The sequence below is a fragment of the Thermobia domestica genome, chromosome 15 (assembly GCF_964235325.1).
Source record: "Thermobia domestica chromosome 15, izTheDome1.hap1.1, whole genome shotgun sequence".
Classification (NCBI taxonomy): Eukaryota; Metazoa; Arthropoda; class Insecta; order Zygentoma; family Lepismatidae; genus Thermobia; species Thermobia domestica.
This window is the reverse complement of record NC_137468.1, coordinates 130,708,724-130,728,539: the sequence shown is the minus strand read 5'-3', so window position 1 is coordinate 130,728,539 and position 19,816 is coordinate 130,708,724. Positions and strand designations below refer to the sequence as shown.

Below are 19,816 nucleotides of genomic sequence, written 5' to 3'. Positions count from 1 at the left end.
GGTCATGGTGGGTCAGAGTGGGTCACGGTGAGTGGTGGGTCATAGTGGGTGGTGGGTCGTGGGTCACGGTGGGTGGTGGGTCAAGTTTTCATTGACCCACGCCAACTCTGAGTAGAGGTTACCATAATATTTTTTCCGATTATTACTGGGCTGGTTGACGAAAACATTATTTTACACACGCTGGTTCTTTTCAGCTTGGGAGAATAAAATTGTTAACGGCAGTTCTAATTCTTTGCAGAAATTGTTGTCCTACAGATACGACTTTGTAGCAGCTGATATTATCTTGTGCAACTAAGACAGATGCCAATGAGAACAGATCTTGCATATCAATAAAAGATGAGTATTGTCGCAACCATGCTTCAAATTTCTTGTAACTTATTTCCCTCGTTTGTATTCTTCCACTTCTCAATTTAACATGTTGATTGCTACTATTTGTCAGCATGTTGCAGAATTTTTCAATTGCGTAATATACATGGTGGGCTATAGGTAGGCCACAAATCGACCTATTAAAAAAGGTATCATAAAAACTCCTCTTGTGTGTAACGCCTCCAACGCTTGTCAAGATTTTATTATCGTTCCCTCTATCATCATGTTTGACCAAACTCTTATTTGAACGGCGAACAGTAAACAAACTGTCCCGAGTAAACTTACGGGAATTCCTTAGTTGGCGTGTTTTTCTCAGGTACATCCACATTCTGAGACACAACTGACAAGCCTTGGCGTAAGGAAAATGATCTGTTATATGTAACACTGGAAGCGTTGCTTTAACACAGTTCAAGTGAAGATTCCAATCCTCTATTGGCTCTGTTTGAATAAAGTGCACTGTGTAAAGGGCTAATTTGAAAGAAAATTTTTAAAAAATATTTTATATTCAAATTGCCTACAATATATAGATGCTAAAATCCATATACCAATTCTTTTAATATTAATTTAGTCTTGTAGTAGTTTTTATAGTTTATAAATATACATTTACGTATTTTTAAAAGAAATACATTTGCTTCTCTGACTACGGATAACTAGCTACAAAGCTACATCACAGATTAAACTAAAATTCAATGTAAAAGACGACCGTAAATTCATACCTGGTTTTCCCACAGAAGCCTTTTTGCAATCACGGTCTATGTTCCGTTCTTTGATGTATTCCCTTCGGCATATTTTGTGAACCTCAATTTTTTCAACTCTTTGCAGAAGTAAATATGTGTCACTATTTCTTTTCTTGCTGACAGTAATTAAATTAGCTACCTCCTATTACTACATTCAAAGTGTCTCACTGTGACAAGAGACATTTTGAAGATGAAAAAGTCACTAGAAAATAACATTTCAGTTTCTTTCAACATGAAAGACACAGCTGTATCAGGATCAATATAATCTGTACAATAAAACACTTCACCCTTCACAACTTCCCACTTGATAAAACGAACCACATTACTGTTTGTGTAATCTGTAAAGAAATGACGTCAGGACGCGCAGAAAGAGTACTTTAACGCACATGCGCGCATTCCCGCTCATCATTTGACAGGCGCCGGCCAGATACTGTGCGTACGCTTTTTTATTCAAAGTCGGGTAAACTGCATAATTTGGCAGATGTAAGTAATATTATAAATAAACATGTTTTAGGTAATAGATAAAAAAAAAAAAAAAAAAATCCTACGACGCAATTACAATTCTGCGAATTTTTTCTCTTATAAAAATGCATCTTTGCAAGAAAACGATGGCCGGTACAGGGTTACATATAATAAGATTTATAGAAAATTTATTACAATTTAAAAATAAACATTGTCGGTAGTTTTCATAAGCTTGTTAGATCATTTTACGCTTTGATGGTTTTTGTACTGTGCATTCGAGGCGGGGGAATAGAGGGAACTTCATTTCAGGGATGAGAATTTTTCAGTTCTCATTTCTTTCAGATCAAAAGAATATTTGACTTAAGTTTAAAAATACAAACGTTAGATAGTTTTTCTCCAATTTGCCATTTCTCGGTCTAATTACAATGGATTATAATATATGTTCTCCAAAGTATCGACCGGTATTTCATTGCCAAAAAACATTTTAATTTTCATGCATAAAATTCATTTTTAAAAATCCGCGACTTTACAGTTTATTTTTCTTTAGTAACTCGCGGTGGCTCAGTGGTAGAGCGTTCACTTTTGGTGCATGCGGTCCATGGTTCGATCCCAGCTCGCATCAAGTGAGCTTTGTGGTGGACGTACACCGTCTGCATGGATTTTCTCGGGGTTCTCCTGTTTCCTCCCACTTCCTTCATTCCACCATTTTATTCATTTCTCATTATCACCATCTCCTTCAGCCTAGCCGGCATAACTGTAGGGCTGGGACGTAAAGATTTTATTTCATTTCATTTTCTTCTTTAATAACTTTTGAACACCCTACAATCAATTCGCATTTCGTAAACTTTGCGAATGTAATATTTTCACGAAAATTTTCAGACCTAGATCTTGTTTTTTGCACTTAATGCTATTGAAGCACCAACAAAGTGTGCTTAATTACTGGAATATTAATAGACTCCATTTTTAAAGGTTCTGCTAACATGAATGGTTATTATTTAACTTGAACAACAATTTCTGTCATATTTGGTTACGTAGACAACTGATTAGATGATACGAAAAGCTGAAGGTTTACTAGTTTATTTTTACTTATTTCTCCTGACATCCGGAAATAATATCAAATTCTAGTTTAACTGCCTTAGAAGAGAGGTAATCTTATTCAAATGACTAATGTTTATTTCAACTGACTCAATGATGGTGAACTAATCCGATGTTTCTATTAACGATTTTAATTAACATTAACTCAACATTTCAACATTAACTCAAAACTAACTTTTCTTTTTTGTAATTACAGTTTCATTTTATAAATCTCGTGACTTAATTCAACAATAGTGGTGGACGATAAGCATTTATAACTTTTATTATGAATTTTGCAACTAAACGAATAACTTCAAAAATAATACAAAGTTGAGGAAAAGCTTGAGGTAATTCTCAAAATGGATTCAGTATTACTGTCATACTATCAATTAACAAAATACTAATCACATATGTTCCAGTAGTACCGATGAGCAATACCTACTCTTGGCCGTAAAAGAAGGAGAAAAAACGCCAAACTGAGTACAAAATTGTTATGGTAACATCGACTCTCCAAGATTACATCGCATTTAAATGAACAGAAGTTTGGTGCTAATGGTCGGATAAGACGACACGCATTTCAACGCATTTTCTAGGTTCTTGAAACTGGGTATATTTAAACTGAAATAGAAAGTTTTAAACTGAGTGTATTTTAACTGAAACGGAAAGTTCTAATTTCATATTGATTCATATATGCACTTTGGGTCATATATACGATATGTAGGGAATACATACATTTCATTGCCACAGATAGTCTTGTAATCGTTCGAAAACATATGATAGATTCAATTTTAAAATAATACACTGAAATGCTATATATAAAATAGGAATAGGCAAGGTTCTAGATTACTGGTCTCCCTTCCCATTGAGCAGTAATAAAGACAGAAAGAAACGTGCCCTGCGGGGCTCTAACCCGCCTTCACTCGCTCACGCTCGCTCGGCAATACTAAGTAAATTAAATGTATGAACTTTAGTACAGAAAGAAACCTAGCCAGCTACTAACCTACATGGGGACCAGTAATCTAGAACCTTCCCATATGAATAACAAACATCATGAGAATTTAGCATGCAGCATTCCGAAGACGTTCAAGACTTACGTCTGAGTTCAAGAGTAGTCAATTAGTAATCATATTATTATTACTTTAAAACAATAACAAACATTGCCACGAAACCCTACTAAGTTTTAAACCTATAACCCTATATATTATACTAACTTTCGACTAGCTAGGGACTTCACTCCCAGACTCCCGCGTTTGCTCCGCTTATGGCCTCGTCACTCATATTTTAGTCTTTGTTTCTTTCTTCGCACGCCACTTTGCAAAAGAAAGAAAAAAGGAACTTTCCCCCCTTACAAAACGCATTTCAATCAAAATGAAATTATAAAAACCCACGTCGGCTCAAGTAAAGAAATTACTTCAAATGGTCACCTGTTTTTCCGTTATGATGAGACTGAGAACCTCGAAGTCATCTTTACGGTACTGACAAAAATAGAAATCGCTTCTCTTCTCTCATATAAAGTGGAATTTCCGGAAACCTTCGGCCAGTGCCCACTTGTTTAGAATAAAGAGCTTATAAACCAAGTTTCATATCCCTAACACATGTCTACTCTTAACGGATTTCGGTATGTGGTCATCTTATTTTAATAACTGCAACTCCTTGTACTTTTTTCTTTCTTGAAGTGAATATATATATATATATATATATATATATATATATATATATATATATATATATATATATATAGATATATATATAGATATAGATATATATATATATAAAGAAGTTGAAATTATTTTAAATGTAAAACTAAGTATTAAATTTCATGTCTCTAGTCATAAGAGATTTCGAGATATGGCCATCTTATTTTAAAAATCGCAACCCCATCTTTTTTCCCCACGATTTTCTTTCCGTCTAAGGGACATTAAAAAACAGTTAAATACGTGTCTAATTATTTTAAATGGGTAGTCCATATACCAAATTTCATGTTTCTACCCTTCCGAGATTCGGACATTTTACAAAGACAATTGCTATCCCTATTCCATCCCCCATTCTCGTTGAATTTCCAAAAATTCGTCCTTAGTGCCACCTTACGTCACAATAACAATTTTAAGTTTTCTAACTAGTTTGGTTGGGTCGTGAACAGTCTGTCAGTCACTCACTCACAGCTTCTTTTATACACTCAACTACAATAGTAACACCCAGCAGACAACGAATGTATCATGACCTGAAGATGACTACGTCATTACGATGAACAATGAGGACAAGATATGAAAGACGCCGGAGCACTCGTCTCGCCAGATTGATCACTCCTGTTCGTCTCTTGGCTGCGTCTGGGCCCTAAGACGTACCTTATCCTCTCTTGGTTGCGTCTGGTTCCTAAGATTTCCCAACCACAATCTCTTGGTTGTGTTTGAGCCCTGAAATTTCCTACCACTCTCCTGGCTGTGTCTGAGTCTTGACAGAAACCATACACCGATCTCTTGACTACGACTGGGCCCTGAGAAAATCCCAATCACCTATTATTAAATTAAAGGGACCTTATTGGAAATGAATTAGAGGAAATGTGATTTCCACTAATCGAGTTCTTATATTTACATGTTTCATTTCCAGCGTGAAATTTCAAACAAGATATTATGTCTTTACAATTTCATGTTTATTCGTCTTCCCATACTGAAAAATAATGCAATAGCTTTGAACACAAACTACTCAAAAAGATTAACAAATCAAACGGAACCAACGCTTATGTGTAAGAACAAAGATTCTGTAACACCTTTAAAAATATTCACGAACCTTTAAAAAGCTTTGATATAGAAGATTCTATCAAAAATTGGTTTTAGCAAGCAAAGTAGGTTATTTTAGGCATTGTAAAGAGCGTTCAGAGAATTTTAATTACATGTGAACGTCAACGATGCACCCGAAGTAATCAGAAAAGGCCAATAATCCCTTCATACAAGATATACTGTAAAAGATGAATAGATGTACCTATAAATGGCATGAGATTGAGGGCCCAATCTCTTTGTACTTCAACACATATATGGAATAATTATTAATCCATTCTTTTGAGAATTGGATGTAGTAATTAGTTAATATGACTCAGAAATTACTAAGTTTCGTAAATTGAATGGAAGACAAGTAGGATAGATATCCCTAGCGGAAGACGGGAAGACTGTAAATAAAATTCGTAGAAAACTCTACTATCGAATTACCGGTAAGCTCTGTTTTATCCCTAGCAATCCCTTAAGTAATATTTGCTTATGAGGTGTCATGTAAGTTGAAAAATATTGTAGCTTAATACATTAAATGTGTATGTTGCTCGCTAAGGTTTAGGGCATTTTAATCTCATGTAACATCTTTACTGGACTGGAGAAAATAAACTTAAAATATTGTAGCGAAGGTAGAAAAGACGCAATCTCTACTTGCTATGCCTTTGAATAGGAATGTGTAGTTATTAGATTGTATAGGCACTGATAGATATATATGAAGTCATCTTGTCGAAAAGACATAAAGACGTATTATTAAGGCTTCATGCTTAAAATCTTAGGTGGGAATAGCATTTGCACTTACATATATTTTTAGAGATTTCCCAGGATACGATTCCTAGATAACATAATTTTTAGTAACGAAGTTTAGAGTATTATTAAAGTCTGGATCCCCTATAGGAAGTAAAGTCAACAATATTGAATGAGAGGATCAATATATTTCTTTGAAAAAAATGAAATGAAATGAAATCTTTGAGTTTTACGTCCCACAGTTATGCCGGTTAGGCTAAAGGAGACGGTGATGATGAGTAATGAATGAAATGGTGGAATGAAGAAAGTGGGAGGAAACGGGAGAACCCCGAGAAAACCCACGCACGCGGTGTTTGTCCACCACAAAGTTCACTTGGCAGGGACTGGGATCGAACCCGGGACCCCAAGCACCAGAGGTGAACGCTCTACCACAGAGCCACCGCGGCCCCAATATATTTCTTTGAATAGCAAGGTTGTTAGCTAAATGTTGGAAAGGATAAACATATTCATGTACGTGAACTAATTCGTTAAAATCTTCCGACAAAACGTTTTGAACTATAAAAAGGGAAGTATATTAGTATACTGGTTGGGATAGAAAAGAAGAAATCTTTAAAAGAAAACATATCGCCTGTTCTTTCTTTGATATTATTCCTCTATTATTTCCAGTAGTTGTAGATGTAGCCGACTACTTCGAAGTTTTAAATATTGTATTCGGATGGTTTGGAAGTATTACATAGATTCAACTGTGAAACAACATTCACTTGTCTTAATTTCAGCTAGAAGTTACCAGAATCCTTAAGCGTAACGAGAGGTTCATGAAGGGAATGATATAACACTCAAACCATATTTATCATTGGAGTATATGGTGTAACGACTTGCGAATCTTTAAAAAAAAATATAAATGTTCTACATTGTGTTCGTACAATCATTCTATCAACTTATGATTTTATGTGATGATTCATGTATCAATTAAACAAAGTTTGAGAACTAAGACTGGGATAAACTAGAGTTGCCCGCCAGACTTGTGAAACTCATCGTCTCGTCTCGATTCTAGTTTCGAAAATGAGACGACAATGGTCATTTTTCTAATCTCGTCTCGAATTTAAAAGATATTTCTCATCTCGGGAGCAACACTAGTCTAATACTATATATCCTAACAATAAATTACGCTTAATTAGCTGTGTAGGGAAGACGTAGAATTAAAGCAACACTAGGAAAAACTCTAGGAACTAGTGAAAAAATATAAAAGTTCCAGTAGCATTTGGCTGAGATATAAATGAGTAGTGTTGTAAAAAAACGGTTTTTTTTCTATGAAGTTTTTTTTCAATAAAAAACATTGTTCTTTTTCATGTTTTTTTTTCAAATGTCTGTTTTTTTTTCTGGCAACTATTATTTATTGATTTATGTTACAGATTATTGAAATAATCAACAGAACTTGAGTCGAAGCCCTCGTAACTTACAAATCATTTGTTTCTTTGAGCAAAATTGTGTGATTATTCCTTTCGGACCCAGGTCATTTTTGGCGTCTTCCTACATTTTCAGTTAGTGACTTATTGCTCAAAAACCATTCATTCGATTGATATGGTTAAGGCCTTGTTTTTTTTAGGAAATGGATGTGGCTACTGTTTGCTGTAAATTACATTGTACTGATGCCAACGGGTGAGAAATTATTGAGGTAAAAGTAGGGGTGAAAATTTACAAAAAATTCCCTAACCGAATCTCATTTTTTTTTTTTTTATCTAGCACCACTGGTGCTATATGACTTCAAATCACCTAAAAAAATTCTTTGGTGTGTTGACAAGGTACAGTGAAATCCTGAAGCCGCTGGCTTCCATTCAAACAGGGAAAGAAAAAATTCTCTGTCATCATACACATGAAATTTTGACACTTTTTACGCTTTAGAAACAAAAATCAACAGATATGCCGGGGCTACAGCTTCTGTAATTATCCTATTGAAACTTTTTATGGTGCGTTGTGTAGGGCAAAGAGGAAGCTTTCAGGTAGTGGTACGTTTGTTTAAATGTAGCCAGCAAGAAGGTAATAATAGAGGGGAAAAGGGAAATTTTCCGAATTTCTCACCTAAAATCGGGAATTAATTGTTTTGGTTGGAAACACTGCCATCAGACAGGCGAAAACTATCTGAAAATAAACCTTATTACTCCAAGAATATATCCTACAAGTATCATGGCGATATCTAACAAAGTAAGCACAAAATTAAAAAAATATATATCTCATTCTACCTCAGAAATTCACCATTTTCTTACCATTTCCAGAACATAGTTTATTATAAACCTCAACTGTACTTTTCATAATTATTCTAGTGAAACTTTTTATGGTGCGCTGTGTAGGCTAAGGACGAAGCTTTTAGACACTGGTACATTTGTTTGAGTGTAGGCAACAAGAGGGAAATAATAGATACCAAAAAGGGATTTTTTTTCCAAAATTTGCCCCTAAAATCTGGAATTAAAATTTTCAGTAGCTGGCAACGCCGCTATCAGACACACACAAACCATCTCAAAATAAGCTTTGGTATCTCTCTAATATATCCTACAAGTATTGTGACAATATCTAATAAAGTAAGCATATCAATAAAAAATATCTCATTCTACCTTAAAAAAAATCACAATTATCTTTCCAATTAGAGAACAAGGTCTACTGTAAACCTCAACTGTACTTCCCCTAATTATCCTATTGAAACTTTCTATAGTGCGTTGTGTAGGACAAAGACAAGACTTCCAGATACTGGTACGTTTGTTCCGATGTAACCAACAAGTGGGAAATAATAGAGACAAAACTGATAATTTTCCCAAAATTTCCCCCTAAAATCTGGAATTAAAATTTTCTGTAGCTGGCAACACTCCTACCAGACAGACACAAACTATCTTAAATTAAACATTGGTACACCACTAATATATCCTACAAGTATTATGACGATATTTAAGGAACAAACTTCTAATTACCAAAAATATATTACGGTAAACAGAAAAGTAGGGAAAAACTAGAAAAATCAAGGGTTAGAACCTAAATACGAATTTTTTCGTGCGCCCCCTAATTACCCCGTTGTAACGATCTGTACTTGCGTTTGTTAAGTAAGGACAAATGTTCGACTGGCGTAAGTTGACTTGCACTCGGACGTATAGGTACGGATTTATAAACAAAAATCTCGAATTTTTTGCCCAAATTTAGGGAAGTTTTAATTTCCCTAATTCGCAACACTACGCACAGGCCCGTCCAATTGATGTCAACAGTTAAGTATCCATCCGAGGTATCTATCTGGCAAGTCTTTCTGGAGGTCTTTCTACAACGAAGGAAGCTACAAGGAAAGAAAGAAGTAAAGAAAATTCGAAATTAGAAAATTCTCGAATTTTTGACGGGTAAACTTTGAGAAGGAAATTCGACACCAGAAGAAAAGGAAATTATGATAATCTATGGTCCAACCATATTTGGCAAGAATAATATCCACATATCTTAATTAGTGTCCACACAGGAGCAGATTAAAAAAGTGACACACCCGTGTGGCGACTTTGGCCACCTAGTGTACATTTGATTACATTTTTTTTTTGGCTACTAACCCGTGTTATTGTTGTACTTATAGTCTCGACTAATAATAATATCGTTGTTGTAAACAATAACTTTATAAGGAAAATTTTCTCTCCTTTTTACAGCTTAGTTCCAACACTGTTGGTGAGAAATGCAGGGTGTTTCAAAATGAATATCGGGGTTTTAAGTCTTTGTACATGCGTGCGTACAAAACTGTTTGAGTTGCTCTTTCATTTGATATAATATTTATAATTGTAAGTTAATTGTAATAGATACTACAAAGTTTCAAAACTCTAAAATTAATTTTGAAACACCCTGCATTACTTCAAATTGAGTCATCCTATATTCATGTCTTGTATATACATATACAAGAAGTGCCATTATTATCAATTACTAACTTTCATTATCATACACACGGCCAACCCTAGGCAATTTGTCGCCCCGTGCAATGGTATAATTTGCCACCTCCCCCTTTCTCCAGAAAGAACAAATCTTAAAAGTCATTATTTTAAGTATGCTACTCCAGCATGAACAACGAAGGGGAGGGTAAATATGGTCCCACTCAGAAAGGCTTAAATACTAAAAATGCAATCCCGTTGTGTCTGTTTTTTTTTTTTTTTTTCTTTAAATATTAATCTATTATGTTAGTGAAAGATAAAGCAAACACACCTGCAGAAAAAAGATAGTAATCCTTTTTATATAATTCAATATCCAGCTTCAATCTCAATATATCAGTTTGCAATTCCAGTGCAACTAGTTCTTTTATCTTTATTTTTTGATTTTTCTTCTACATCTGTTAACATTTTTTTTAAAAAAAAAAAAAAAAAAACTTGTTTCTATCTTCAATGGTAAGGAACTAGTTTCTGACAAAATCAAGACTAGTTGTCATATCAAAACTGTGATAACTTACTTAATGGAACAGATAGTCACTACTATTCGAGAATTGAATTCTTGCATTTGACAACAATCAAGCAATTTGTGCTCGGATTTACTTGACCATTTGCTTTAGCATTGTCCATGTAACCTTAAACTAATGCAACCTAAACATAATTTATGAATGTAGTATTCAAATAGGTCAGCTTAGTAAATGTAACTACTATCATCATGAAGTCTGTTTCCAACAACAAATATTTAATTTAAATAATATACTTATAACTAGAGACCGGATGTTAGGCAAAATGCCTATTCTTTAATGCTAAAGATATGCTCAAAAATAACGTTTTAAAGTTTATATCGGGGATTATAGTTTCGATTTAAGCCAACTTTATTTTGCCTATTTCGCCCGTCACTGCCTAAAGAATTGCTTTAGTGCCTAATGTTGCGTATTCTATGCATTTTCTTTGAAATAAGATTTAATTGGCAAATATATATAAGTTATATACTGTAAATATATATATAGGTATGTTGCTATATTCTTTGAACAGTTCGTCTCCTTTAGCCTAACCGGCATAACCGTGGGACGTAAAACTTAAAGATTTCATTTCATTTCATTTTCATTTTTCTTTGAACAGTATTTATGACGAATCTATTTTTTAAATTGTATTGAGTATTTATCTTCAGTATTTCGAGTTACATTTTAGTGCGTATTTTACTGCTTATTTTTTAACATTTTAAAGTGCCTATTTGCCTACCTATTTTCCAAGTTTTTAATGTCTAAACATCCGGTCTCTACTTATAACAGATTTTCCCGGACCCTCCAAACTTGCCGCTCCATGCAAATGCACGTGTTACAGGTATGGTAGAGCCGGCTCTGTATATCATATATATCTAGTCGACAAATTATTTATATATGATATTTACAAAAATACTATTAGGCAAATTAGTATTAGTTTTTACCTTTAGACAAGTTATTTGAATTTTATACTGTTCGTGACATTATTTTTGTACATATTAAACGCCTGCTTTCACGAAAAAATAAGATTTCATTTCTACTTTTATTTCTTAGTTGATATTGATGAAAACTGCTGAAATCCGAATTGTTAATAGGTATGGTATTCATGTAAATTGTAAAATATTTGTAGCGTATTAGTATCTAGCGTTTAATTTATATTGCATTTTACGGTGATTACACCTACATAAAAATATTTCATACTTAAATAGACGTAAGATGCATTACAAATGACTATTTGAAAAAAAACGAAATTTAGAAAAAAAACGAGAGGCAATGTTTTTTTTCTAAAAAAACGTACATTTCTGAAAAAATACGAACGGTTTTTTTTCTATTTACAACACTATAAATGAGAAATGAACATCTGCGTGAATTCATGTTATTGTGCTTTTGTTATAAGTATGAATGTTTATTTCCTGGTCTGCACAATTCCAATTGCTTGTTTCTTAAAGTCATTACGGATTCACTAGTTAATAAAAGAATCATATGTGCTCATTTACAACCTACTTAGGGAATCTGTAGGACAAACGTAATACTTAAATATGGATAATAATTATTATTATCAATCGCTAACCACTTCTCTATATATTAGCAGTTTTGCAACCGTTTCCTCGCATATAAAATTCTTAGGTATTATGTTTTGTTTTTTTTTTTTTTTTTTTTTTTTTTTAAGAGAAAGACCTCTAGAAACAACAGAAAAGGTAAAATGTGGCAACAACAGATCTGTCACCCTCACTGACTTTCCTTCGACCAGCCATAAATAAGCCCCCATACTGAGTTTGGTGACATCCTACACCACCCGCGGTGAGTCGTCATCGGACAGCAACTGTATACCAGGATAGCGGACGTACTATTGTATAACACAAATATTCCTCAGTAACATTTTGTTTTCCAACAACAACAGTTTAGTTCAGTCATGTGCTACTACTCTTCAAATAAGCATTCTGTACAATCAACATCACTATAGCGTAAAAATTCTTGTCAAATTTAAGAAGCTTAATTTCGGAGTTAAGAAGAGTGTAACGCTTACTATCTCAAGTACTGAATTCAAACTTCCGTACTAATGTAAGTTTCGATGTACAGTAAAGAAGCTGAATTTTCGGAAAAATCCCGCTGTGAAAGAAGTCGTCGAAAAATTCCCGCAATTAAACGCACAAAGTATTGAAAGTGAATACTTCAACGATAAGACTAGTTATTTTACGCTGGAAGATATTTAATTTCACTTAACACATTTTGAAACATTTACTTTATAAAATATGAATTATATTTTTGTTAATTTGTTTTAAATTTATTTTCGGGAAAGAACCGTCGTGCAACAAGTGCTAGGGAAATTCTCGTAATTGAACGCACGAAGTATCGGAAGTGATATTTATGATATTTATGATTGCAATTTTCTGTTATCAATAAAACAATTTATTTGACGTTAAAAAATATTTATTTAATGTAAGACATTTAGTTTGTAAAGCATGAATTATATCTTTGTTTTAAATTAATAAATTTGGTATTCATATTTGGAGATCTACATTTGAGTTGAGTTGATTGATTTTGAGTTTTACGTCTTGTTCAGCACCGAGGCTATATGAGACGAGATCTACATTTGTTCGTTAGTCAGCCTGTATCACACACACTACAGTGTACAACTTTACATTTAAATTTGCAGAGTACAAACACGAGACAATTTTCTGTATAGATTTTGGCGGCATCCAAAAATTTCAAAATGGCGGTTATATATATATATATATATATATATATATATATATATATATATATATATAATTAGGGTGGTCCATAAATATCATTTTCAGATCGGGCTGGTCTCACCCCTTAAAATGGTTCCATATGGGACTAAATTAAGCCACGAGAAAAATTAGCTTCATTGAATAATATTAAATGGTGTCCCAAGCGACCTAAAAGTTTGAATCCAATTACAGCACATAGTATATGGGAAAAAATCTGGAATAAACTCATGTAATTTAGAAACGGCTAAAGGTAATGCAAAGATACCCTGGATAATAGAAACAGAGGAAGAAACATATCTAATTTTGTATAGTACTGCTATTGCGGCCATCTTGAAATCCGCCATCTTGAATTCAGTTCAAAATTTTTAAATAGAAAGAGGGTCATGTGACATATCGTTTTGAGGCATCGTTTTACCAGAAGCACAAATCTGGCACTATTTTAAAGATAGCTTTAGTCATGTAAGAATAATTACCTCTGAAAAGATTTCTCCTTTTCAAATTAATAATTCTTATACGACTAAAAGTAAAGACATGAGTTTGGCGTGAAACGAACGAAACGGATATGCACGGCTTCAAACGAAAGAGGAACGCGAAAGAAAATGCACTTCTGAAAATGATTTGTTTGAACTTTACACGCCAAAAGACATGGAGCAGTTCAAGTAATGAAGAGGAAAACACAGTTGAGAATGTTAGAGAAAATGTAAATACGAATGCGTGTGTGCCCGGACCGTCCAAGAGATGTAAAAGGGGGAAAAACTAATTTTATTACTCAAAGACTAGTGTTGCTCTTAATCGATAAAAGATCACTCATAGAGCAGCGATACATATTCTGACAGCGACGCCAGAGGTATTAGGCCATAATGTAGAGGAACTAGCAATAAATGGTCTTCCATTCACCGATGCTGAGAGAAAACCTGTAGTGAAGTTGCACAGAACTGCAAGAAACAATTTCAGAGTGCATCAAGTACGTTAGTTGTGCATTAGAACGGAAAACTACTGCTGAATTTGACTGGCAGAGAGACTGCCGGCAGGTTATCAATAATTATTACAGGAGATGGTCATGAGAGGTTAATTGGTGTTCCCGTTTTGTCGTCATCAAGAGAAGAACATATTGATTCTACTATAGTACATTCGCTTGTAGAATGGAACTTGGTAAAGTTCGTGCAGGCAGTTTATTGTGACACCACTACTTGTAATATGGATCTTGTCAACGATGCCTCCATTCTGCTAGAGCAGTAGCTCCAAAATAACCTTCTATACCTTCCTTGTAGACGCCACATTTATGAATTAGTTTTAAAATATGTATTTGATAACTGTTGTGTTTCGTTTGCATCTGAACCGGACGTTCTCCTATTGAAGTGTTTTCAGAACGAGTGGTCTAGAATAGACTGCACTAGCTTTATTCCAGGAATTGACGATGATGATGTAACAAACAATATTTCCGATGCAAGAAATGAAGTGTTGAATTTTGCTATCAAACTTGTAGAAGCAGGACACTGCAGAGAAGATTACAGGGAACTTTTACAACTGACCATCATATTCTTGGGTGGAATACCTCCTTGAGGAGTTTTCTTTCGTTTGTTGGAGCAATTCACCATGCAAGGTGGATGGGAAAAGCAAGCTACTATTTAAAATACTTCTCTTTCGCCAACAATTTCGTTTAACGAAGCACATAGAAACAGGTCTTCGGACAGTATGCACTTTCTGATCCGACTATATGTTCACAGTTGCCTTAAATGTGATCAAACATCCCATTCACCATTACAAGACCTAAAATTTTTGAAGGGCTTGTACAGTTAAAGATAAATAGGTGCTGAATTATCTGAAGTGGCTCTTTCTAAATTTTCACGCCGACTCTGGTACTTGACGGAGGAAAACGTAGCATTGGGGTTTTTTGATGATGGAGTTAACATAATGGAAAAGGAAAAAAAGGTTGAAAGAATTAAAACTATAAGGGGAAACCGTGAAGCAGAAGGAGTCTTGACGCAAGAGATGATACCATAAAAATTCTTGTGAAAAGAGAAATCAGTGATTTTGTTACAACAAATTTTTCTCGAGATTTAAAATACCCAAAGGGTTTCTTGAGTGTGATCCGACTTCATGGCCAAATAACAATGACTATCTTCAAGGAAAGACAATAGTTTAATTCATCCACGTAACAAACGGTGCAGCAGAAAGGGGAGTGTAACTAATAGAAGATTACAACAACGTTCTTACGAAAAATTAGGAGCACAAACAGTTTCTTTTGTAGATAATGAAGGCCCACAGACAATCTTTTCCTATATGCGACAAAGTGAACTATGTAGCAAATAAGATTCATAACTTACCAAAAAGATACTACATAAATAAGGGATATTTCAATTTCATCCAAGTTATAATTTTTCTTTTTACTCATAATGGTCTATGAATCATCTTGATGGAAAAAAAAACTTTTGTAGTTCAAAGCGAAACAAGCAGTTTGTTTCAGTTTATGTACAAGACTTCCAAAATTCTTATAAATCTGTGTTCTATAACTGCAATAAAATAACATTAGGATATAGTATACGTAAAGCTGCGTCAGTTCCCGAAGGAGCAGGACGCTCATACTTTTCGGGATTATTCATTGAGTATCTACGAACTTACCACGGGGTTAACAAAGCGACTTTTATTTACTTATAGACTGATACGAAAATATAAAAGAACGTACGTGTTTGCTGTTCTTCTGACTTTATTTATGTTGACGACTTCTGATGTTCAAATGTTTGAAAGCTGTATGCAGTAGTAGCAGGTCTAGTGTGATTGCTTAGCGGATTTTGTGCAGAAAAGGAAAGGGTTGGGGTTATTCCGTAGAGGTTTGCGTCATTTCGTAGAGGTTTTTGTGAGCTGAACGCAACGCGAAGTTTTTCTTTCTTGTTCGCTTTCCCTTACTGGTAATTTGCAGTTTCGGGAATTTTCTTGCGGGCCCTATAACATCCTGCAGATCTAGGTAGGTTCCGCCTACGTGGAGGTTGCATTTTTTTTTTTTTTTTTTATGGTTCTGCGTACATTGACGTAGCTTGTGCTTTGTATTCTCGAGGTAAGTGGCAGCATACTGGAGTACTACGAGGAAGAAGGAGAAAATATGGCGGGTGTGCGTGGATCGTGAACCACGTGTACGAGTTTTTATCTGTTTGTGTATTGGTGGTTTGAAGTATTGTGTTCCACTTAATGAGTGATCTTTTGTGTGCTGAATTTTATATTTAAAAAAGTCATCACTCGAAAGGTAAGCACTAGCATGCTGGTGAGTAGGTTATTCTAGGCATTAACTTTTACAGTGCTTCATATTTCTTGATTTAAAAAAAATAATATAACCATTATACTTATTGTGTGCGCGTTTTCGCTTGGTACTCCCTCCCTTATTTTTATTGCATTCTTGAAATTTGCCCTTGTCCTTCAGATGTTTTTCTAGGAATGTTTTTTTATATGGTATGCGAAGAATAATAATGTGCCCTTGTACTTAATGTATGAGTACGTTGGGCATTTAAAACACATATCGCATGTCACGTGCACGTGGATGCTTCTTACTGTTGCACTACGTATAAAAATGATTTTATTTGATGTAGAAGTGGTAATGGAACACACAAGAAACGCAGATCACGGTGTATTCACACTTCATGTTGGAGTGTGAATACAACGTGATCTGGATTCCTGTGTGTTCTATTACCACTTGCACATGAAATAACATAATTTCCCTACGCAGTGGAACGGTAAGAAGTATCCTCGCGCACGGAAGACAAGGGGGTTCTCATTTATACTATTACCTAACATTACATGAAGCATTTTGTTTCTCACACGTAATAACTCTTACATGAATATAGGTATTTTGAAAATAATACCAGATATCTGCATCTGGTAAAACGCTACCTCAAAAAGATATTACACATGACCCTCTTCCCACATAAAAATTTTGACCTGAATTCAAGATGGCCGCCATGATAACGTATACAAGATTAGGTTGGTCTCTTCCTCTAGTTCAATTACGCAAGATATCTTTTCATTCCCTTGAACCGTTTCTACATTACGAGAGTTTATTCCAGCTTTTCCCCATACACTATGTATTGTAAACGCATTCAAAATTTTAGATCGTTTGGGGTACCATTTAAAATTATTCAATGGATCTAACTTTTCTCCTGGCTTAATTTGGTTCCATACGGAACCATTTTAGGGGGTGAATCCAAAGAAATACCTAAATTTATTTTTCCCCATATTAATTTGGACTACCCTTATATATATATATATATATATATATATATATATATATATATATAGCGGGTATCCATGCTGCAAAGATAAATTCTCGGTCTTTTAAGTTAAAATTTTCAGAGTAAAAGCACCAGACACTGTAAATTAGCTGTATGTATTTTTGGGGCGATTCAAAGAATTTAAAAATGGCATTTTTTTAAATATACCGGTTATCCACACTACAGGGTGCAATTTTCGGATATTTAAATTGAAATTTTGAGGGTAGAAGCACGAGACATTTTAAATTTGTTGTAAGATTTTCTCGGCGGTCCAATGTAAAATTTCAAACGACGGACACTTTTTCAACACAGCAGTGAATAGAAAATTGTTGCACGTTGTGACAATGACAATCTTGAAATTCAAATTACATTTTAACACTTTCACCCCAAAGACATTGAAAAATTTCGAAAAAAAAAAAAAACAATAAACCCGAAAATATCCATATGGGCCAAGGTGGGTTGGGTTTTTTCAAACCCTGCAATACGGTACATCAACTGTCAAAAAAAAAAAAAAAATCTTTCTTTATACGCACATCTCCATTCCGGAACGCGTCGGGAGCTACGTAAGCAAGCCGGTGTGGCTTCCTGCTTCTCCCTGCCCTGAAGTGGTATAGACAGTGGTATATATATATATATATATGTATGTATGTATGTATGTGTGTGTGTGTGTGAGAGAGAGAGAGAGTAGACGGATAGGTATATATATAGACATAGAATAATTCTCTTGTGACATGTAGCGACCTACACAGCATAGGAATGGTGTGACGAAATTGTGCTGCACTTCGAATATCTTGGAAAGGAATAATCTAAGATATATGGTTGTCAAAAAGTAATTTAAAGAACTTCATCCTGCAATGGATCGACAATTGTTAATAATGGTATATACGAGTTTCAAACATAAATAACCCTCACTGCTTCAATGATCCCGATAGCTGAGCAATTCCGATTAAGGAACAAACGTCTATACCTTCTTCTGAGAGACCTTACTTTACCCTGTAGTTGTAAGAATTTCTTAGAATAAAGACACTTTAAATAAAATTTGCCGTTCGGCTCGCTTTCGGTTAATCTTCTCGTCTGTACAGAGCAAAGTAATGTTATTCAAATAGGTTCTGTTATTAAAATAAGTTGCCACCGCCCATTTTGTTTTTGGTATAAATTGTTTATAAATCCTGAACAAACGAAATTTTATGAGAACAATCGTGAACAAACGATTTGTATGGTTTAATTTTCAAACAGGTTCTGCCAGGTTTAAACACATACTTTGGCTTCTTTCACGCTTCTTTCTCTCACGATAAAGTGTGTGTGTATATGTATGTAGGTTTATCTCGGTATAACAAACGGTTCTGCGAACTCAAAATACTTTTACAACCGGCTGAATAGCATCACTGGGCATAGATCAAATTTAACTTGTACTCACCACTTGTCATATAGCACAATTGCACCGTGAACAACTTACCTGTGCAGATTTAACGTTATGTGTCGATTTTACTTCTATACCGGTTTTACTGTTGTATCTGCATAAGGTTACGTACTAAACCGTGCAATATAAATTTTAGCATGGTGGACATATATTTTCAATTTGTGTAAGGTTTAGTATTGAAACACTTAGTGTTTTTCTTAATTTATAAAGGCCATGGGAAGATCAATAAAGTGAATGCACAATTACACATTTTCTGGTCTTGTAGTAGACCATTATCGGTCACATAGCTAGGTAGGTGCACCGGCTCACTAGTCATATGTGCTACTAGTGAAAAATCGTCAAACGTGTACCTCAAAAAGAGGATTTATGATTCAAAACAAAATAGAATAAAATACAGGACACAATTGGGACAAGGAAACAAATCGGGAAAAGAGTCAAAATCAGGAAAAATGTCAAAATCGGGAAGGAAGTTCAGACAGGGAAAGAGGGCGAAAAGCCAAGGTGAACAAGGCAAAAAAGTAGGGGAAAGTGGGAAGTATAAAATGAAAAGATAAAGGACAAATAGAAAGTGTAGAAAAAAGAAGGGAATGCATGTACGTGTAAATGGAACAGAAAGTGGAAGTGTAGTGTAGGTGTATCACTGGGCCACCTTAATCTTCTTCCTCACGGAGCACCACCAGCCACGAGGCACTCACTAGCACAGCCACTGTCGAACTCACATTTTCAAAGTTATAATGGGCGGTATTCAGAGAGAATTCGTTAATCGAAGTTTAGTCTCAGACTAGTTAGTTTTCATACTAACTCTTTACTTTGGAAGGTGCATTT

The 19,816-nt window shown here is 34.6% G+C and overlaps 1 protein-coding gene across 2 annotated transcripts in view; it reads right to left on the bottom strand.

The window, feature by feature from the left end:
• LOC145671235 (uncharacterized) overlaps positions 1-19,290 on the bottom strand; it is an 87,390-nt gene extending 68,100 nt beyond the window's left edge. Inside the window, exon 1 of one of the 2 annotated variants that reach the window (XM_081740135.1) lies at positions 19,028-19,290. The gene's annotated coding sequence lies outside the window, so the exon portion shown is untranslated. The remainder of the gene's footprint in view (positions 1-19,027) is intronic. The other variant, XM_081740134.1, reaches the window with a different exon arrangement.
• Between the last annotated feature and the right edge of the window lie 526 nt (positions 19,291-19,816).